The sequence below is a fragment of the Colletotrichum siamense genome (assembly GCF_013390195.1).
Source record: "Colletotrichum siamense strain Cg363 chromosome Unknown KSG_Cg363_contig03, whole genome shotgun sequence".
NCBI lineage: Eukaryota > Fungi > Ascomycota > Sordariomycetes > Glomerellales > Glomerellaceae > Colletotrichum > Colletotrichum siamense.
In genome coordinates, this window is record NW_023501016.1 from 1552751 (window position 1) to 1558750 (window position 6000).

The following is a 6000-nucleotide window of genomic DNA, read 5'->3' on the forward strand; positions in this document are numbered from 1 at the left end:
ATTTTTCCTATGTTAGCGCTACTATATTTCCTATAGTTTGTGTATATGCGCCCTACTTCAGCAAATCCTTAACGTCTAATTAGCTAGGATTACTTAATAATTAACTAAGTTATTAAATAGTTTAAAAAGACTATAGTAAATATATTTTTAGCTAGTTTTACTAATTAATGCTTAAATTACTTAAATCTAATATCTTTTTAATTAATACTATTCTTTTTACTTATTACTTAATTAGGTTAATTACTTTAGTAATCCTATATATCCTATTAGTCTAATTTTATCTACTATAAGCCTAACTAGTACTTTAACCTCTTTAAGGCTAGGTAGCCTTACTAATAATATCTCTAGCGCCTCTTCTACCTCTACTGCTATAAGCTTAGCTCCTATAAGGTTTGCTATAACCTCTGCTATAAAGTGCTAGCGTTAGTATTAGTAGTAATATATTTTACCTTTCTTAGCTTTATAGAACGTCTACAAGCGCTTTAAATATATAAGCTAGTGCTATTAGCGTTATATTAGCTTTAAGGTTTCTCTCTTAGTGAGATAGGTTTTAGTAGCGTGAAGCTTATAATCCTTACTAGTAATTAGTACTAGCTAGTATCTATAGTAGTAGCTATAATTAAAATACCTAAGAGATATCTTACTAATTATTATAAGGCCTACTATATTAGTTAATAATAGGTAGAAGATTAAGGATTTAATATAGAGAGTCTTTTTTAATAAGATTTTACTAAAGATACTAATACTTATAGTATTATAAGAAGCTTAATAGCTTATTATAATTAAGGTAACTAAAGATAATATAGGAATAAGGTAAGCTAAATTATATAGAGAAAGTCTAAATATAATTTAAGGTTAAGATCTTCTTCTAAAGCTATATAATTAGGAAGGTATATTAATTATAAATTATCTTAAGGGCTTTATAAGAGTAATAATTATATATATTACTTATTTATTTCTTTTTATTATTAATAAAGCTATATTTATAAAGCTAATAAGTTATTTAGTTACTAAGATTACTTTTATACTTATTCTCTTAGTTAGTAATTATCTTTTCTATATAGTTAGTAAGGAACTTTAGATTAGCTATTAAGTTAAATAAATAGCTTTTAATCTTTTTATATAATCTCTTAGTTCTTAAGGTGACTTTAATACTAAAATTATAATATTTATAGATATAGTAGTTTATAAACTACTTATAGAAGGGAAGGTAGATTATTTAAATATATTAGTAAGCTGCCTCTTATTTAGGGAACTCCTTTAAGATTACTAGCTAAGCTTCTTTAAACTCCTCCTTAGTGTTAGTAAAGATAATAACTTTCTAAAGTATAAAGTAACTAGTATATATATAAAGGATCTCCTAAAAGTATTAAATATTTATAATATCTTTAGTAGTAATATTAGCTATAAGATTATAGAAGATTAAGTTAATATAGTTATCTTACTATTTAGCTTTATTATTATTAAGGCTATTACTATTAGAGTAAACTTATCTCTTTTTAACTTTATAGGTAATATTCTTATTAATATACTAAATATAGATTTATTACTATATATCTAGCTATATTATATTAAGTGTATTCTTAAGTACTTTCTTAAAGTTAGTAATAATAATAGTAAGCTTAATAGCACTAATAGTAATATAGATCTTATTAAGCTTCTTAATTACTTAGCTATATATAGTTTAATCCTCTATATAAAAAAAGTAGAAAGTTATATTAAATATAATATTAATATTATTAATATTAGTAATATTTATAAATAATATCTTAAAGTAGTTTATTTTATATATATTATTTAGTAATAATACTTCTAAGTAATTATTAGTCTTATAAGACTAGCTAGCTAGTAGGGCACTATAGGCAGCAAATATTATATTATATTAACTATATTAGTAGTGATATATATGAGGTTAACTGCGTTAGAAGTAGCAGCTACAATCGCAGTATTAATTGCAGAGGCTAGTGCCTTATGTAATTGCTAATTATATAAGGCGCGCCTAGCTTAATTAATGCTGCGATAGGCTAGTATTACTAATATTAGTAACTTTCTCTTTTTATTAGCGTTAACGTAGTTAATAGTAACTATAGTATAATTTAAAAAGAAGTTATTAAATAATATATAACGCAAAAAGCAGTAATTATTAGTAATTATAGTAATTACTTATAATTACTTATAACTCCTGCTATAGTAGTTGCTCTATAATTATTACTTAATCCTATTTTAGGTTAGCGCTAGTAATTAGCGCTACTTAGGCCTGTATAACTTATCCCTCTATCTATATTATTATTAAGTTTATGTTAAGGAAGTATATAAAGTATTAATTAGGTTTTATTTTAGTAAAGGTGTTAGTAAGGTTATTATTACTATTAATCTAATATATTTCGTATAGCTTATAGTGTTTATATAACTACTATAGAGCTATAATATTAATTATTAAATACTTCTCTTTTATAGTATTTAGCTTAATAAGGTATTTATATAGTAAGTATAAGTTAGTATAAATAATAGTAAGTATTAGAAGTAGGTTAAGCTATTTAGTAATTATTTAGAAAGTTATAGAGATAATATAAGCTATATTAATATTAGTGATTATACTATAGATTTTAGAGGCTAGTATGCTTTAAGTAACTTATTTATTCTTTATTAAACTAAAATAGATAATATTACTATTAATTATAAATTTATTCTTATTAAAAGGGGTTTTATTAGTGAGAATAATAGTAAAACTAAGCTATAATATTAAGTTAGTATTATTAGTAAATAAGCTATTAATAAAGATAAAGAGTTTAGCAGTTAATAAGTTAATAGGTATAAATGTTAACCTTTACGCTAGTAAGGCTATCTATTATTATAGTTATATATTAAGGGCTTTAATATTATTAGGCGAGGGGTCTTAGTACTAAGTAGTAGTTAATAGATTATAGTATACTTTAGGCTAGTAGATTAATATAATATATGCTCTATATATGCGTTATTTAATATATTACTTCTTAATAGCGTTAGAGGTAGTATTAGTATTAATAAGAGTAAGCTTCTTACTTTAACCTTTCTAGTAGAGGATAATAGTTCCTAACTTATTAATACTAATAATATTACTATTAAATATTAGTAGTTAGTTAATAGTAAGTTATTACTTAGCTTTTATTATAAATAAGGCTTTAGTTAGAGCTTTATCCTTATAAGCTGAGAAATTAGTATTAGTGAGGCTTAAAATATTATTAGTTTACATACTAATAATTATAAAGTTAAAGTTAATAGTAGAAGAGACTAAAAGGTAGAGATTATAGCTTAAAATAACTATCTAGAGAACTTCTCTATAGTAATAGCTATATATAGCTTACTAATAGGTATTAGCTTTAGTAATACTATAGAGTAGCTTAATAACTCTTATAATAATACCTTCTAAGTATTAGTTATAAATCTAAGTAGGTAAGTATATAAGGATTATTCTATTAAGCTTTATTGCTAACTAGATATATATCTATATTATATTATAAAGCTATAGGATCTTACTAAAAAGTAGTAACTATAGGGTGATAGTAAGGATAAAGTGTTAGTTTATATGTTATATTATTAGAGATTATATTAAAATTACTTCTTTACTATTATTAGTATATCTTTAGATAATAAAGTAGGACTTCTTATAAGGCTTATTAGTATTCTTATTTTTAATCTTATTAACTATTTATAATTAGAAGATATAGATGTTTATATACTTAATAGGGTTATATATAACTATCTTAAAAACACCTTAATTAATAAGTCCTTTAATTTTAGCCTTATTAGATTATTTAAAAGGGCAGCTAGGTATATTAATCTTACTTACCTTATAAAGCTATATAGCTAAGTTGAGGTTAGTATATTCCTTATTAGTTATAAAGACTTTATTAGTAGTAAAAAATATAGTAGTAGTATTAATATTATTAACCTCTAGTGTGAAGTTAATACTAAGGGTAAAGTTAATATTAACTATCTTCACTATAAATATCTATCTTTATAAACTTTAGTGCAGCTCACCTAAAGGTAGTCTTAAGCGTTCTTTTCCTTTATAAGGCTAGCTATATTAGTATAGTAGTAGTAATATTAGCGTTAGTAATCCTTTTTAGTCTTCTTTTATTAGTATTATTAGTACTTTAGGAGCGTTTAGTAGAGAGTTAGTATTAATAATATCTTTATCTAAGTTATTATAAAAGGGCTTAATATAAGTTAATTAAAACGTTCTTAGCTTATAAGGTAAGTTAAATATATAATCCTCTCTATTAATAGAGAGAAGCTTATATAAGCTAGCCTAGCTTTTATTTTTATACTATATAAGAATATCTAACTATAATAAGAGGGCTAGTATTAATAATATATTTAGGCTATTATAGAGGGTAAAAGTATTAGAGACTTAGCGCTTAGTATATATATAGTAGAGTTTATTAGTAGCCTTTTATATAGCTTCTTAACGCTTAGTAATACTTAGAGATAGCACTAAATCCTTAGTTACTTAAGGGTAGGTACTAAAAATAAATAAGGTTAGGATCAGACTATTAAGCCTAGTAGTATTATTAATAGTCTTAATAGTTATCTATAGGGCTTACTTATAAGGGATAGAAGGGTCTTTAGTATAAATAATATTATAAATATAGTATAGAGTAGTATAATAACGTTTAACCTTATTAATACTATAGTAAGCCTTAATAAGGACTTCTTTAATAGTAATTACTAAGGTGTAAACAGTATATTTAAATTTATAGCTATAGAAGTTAGTACTAATATCTATAATAATAAAGTCTAAAAGGCCTTAATATATATTAATCTAGTATATATATAAAGCCTCTTAAGTATATTAAGCTAATAAATCTTTAAGGAAATAAGCTATATTAAAGCTAATAGTATTATTAATAATATAGAGTATTAATTTATTACTATTAAGATATATAATATCTATAAAGATCTTATAGTTAAACTTATAGTTATTATAAAAAGTAAATCTAAACCTTTTAGGTTAACTAGTATAGAGTTAATAGTACTAATAGACCTTAGTTAAATAGATAAGAAAGCCTTTATTAACCTTATACTTAGCCTTAATAAGGATATATTAAAGTTTAGTAACTAATAAGTAGCTAAAATAATAATAAAGTTATTAAAGTTTAACCTCACTAAGGTAGTAATAAGTAATTAACTATTCTTATTAGAAAAGTATCTAAGGATACTTCTATTTATAGATAACTAAAACTCTAAGGTCTTTCTACTTTATAATGTTATTAAAGTTATTAAATATAACTTCTATTTTATCTATATTATAAAAGTAGTATAAAAAAGGTGTATTTATTAGTATAATATAAAAGGTAATAGGACTAAGTAGTATAAGGACTTTAATAGATCTTAGTAAGTAGATAGGGTTACTAAGGCTAAATCTAATAATAGCTACTCTTATAGTATTAACTTTAAGGTTTAATATTAATTATTAAAGTATGAGGACTTAAGGTTAGCCTGCTATTAAATATTTAGAGGTATTAGTGTTAAGTAGGATACCTTAGAAGATTATTAACTTATACCTTCCCTTAAGAGAGAACTATAAAGTATATTCTTTAAGCTTAACTATAATATATTAATCCTACTTAGTGATAGTATAAAAAGTAGCGTTATTACTTAATATATTAGTAACTTTAAAGCTATTAAAAGTAATACTAATAAAGCGAGGAGTAAGAAATTATTAATTTTTATTATCTAAGCCCTCTAATCTATACTAGCTATCTTTAGTATTAAAGTTATTAATATTAAGAGTGCTAAAATAGTTTAATATATCTTTATTATAGCTATTAATAAAAAGGTTATTAATACTTTTAACACCTTTATACTATACTAAAAAGTAATTAAAGGTAGAAGTAGAAGTATCCTTATTAATATATATCTACTTAAAGTAATTAAAAGCTTTATAGTAATCTTTAATAAGGTACTTTATTAACTAGCAGCCTATTTTACTATAAATATAACACTTCTTCTTAGATT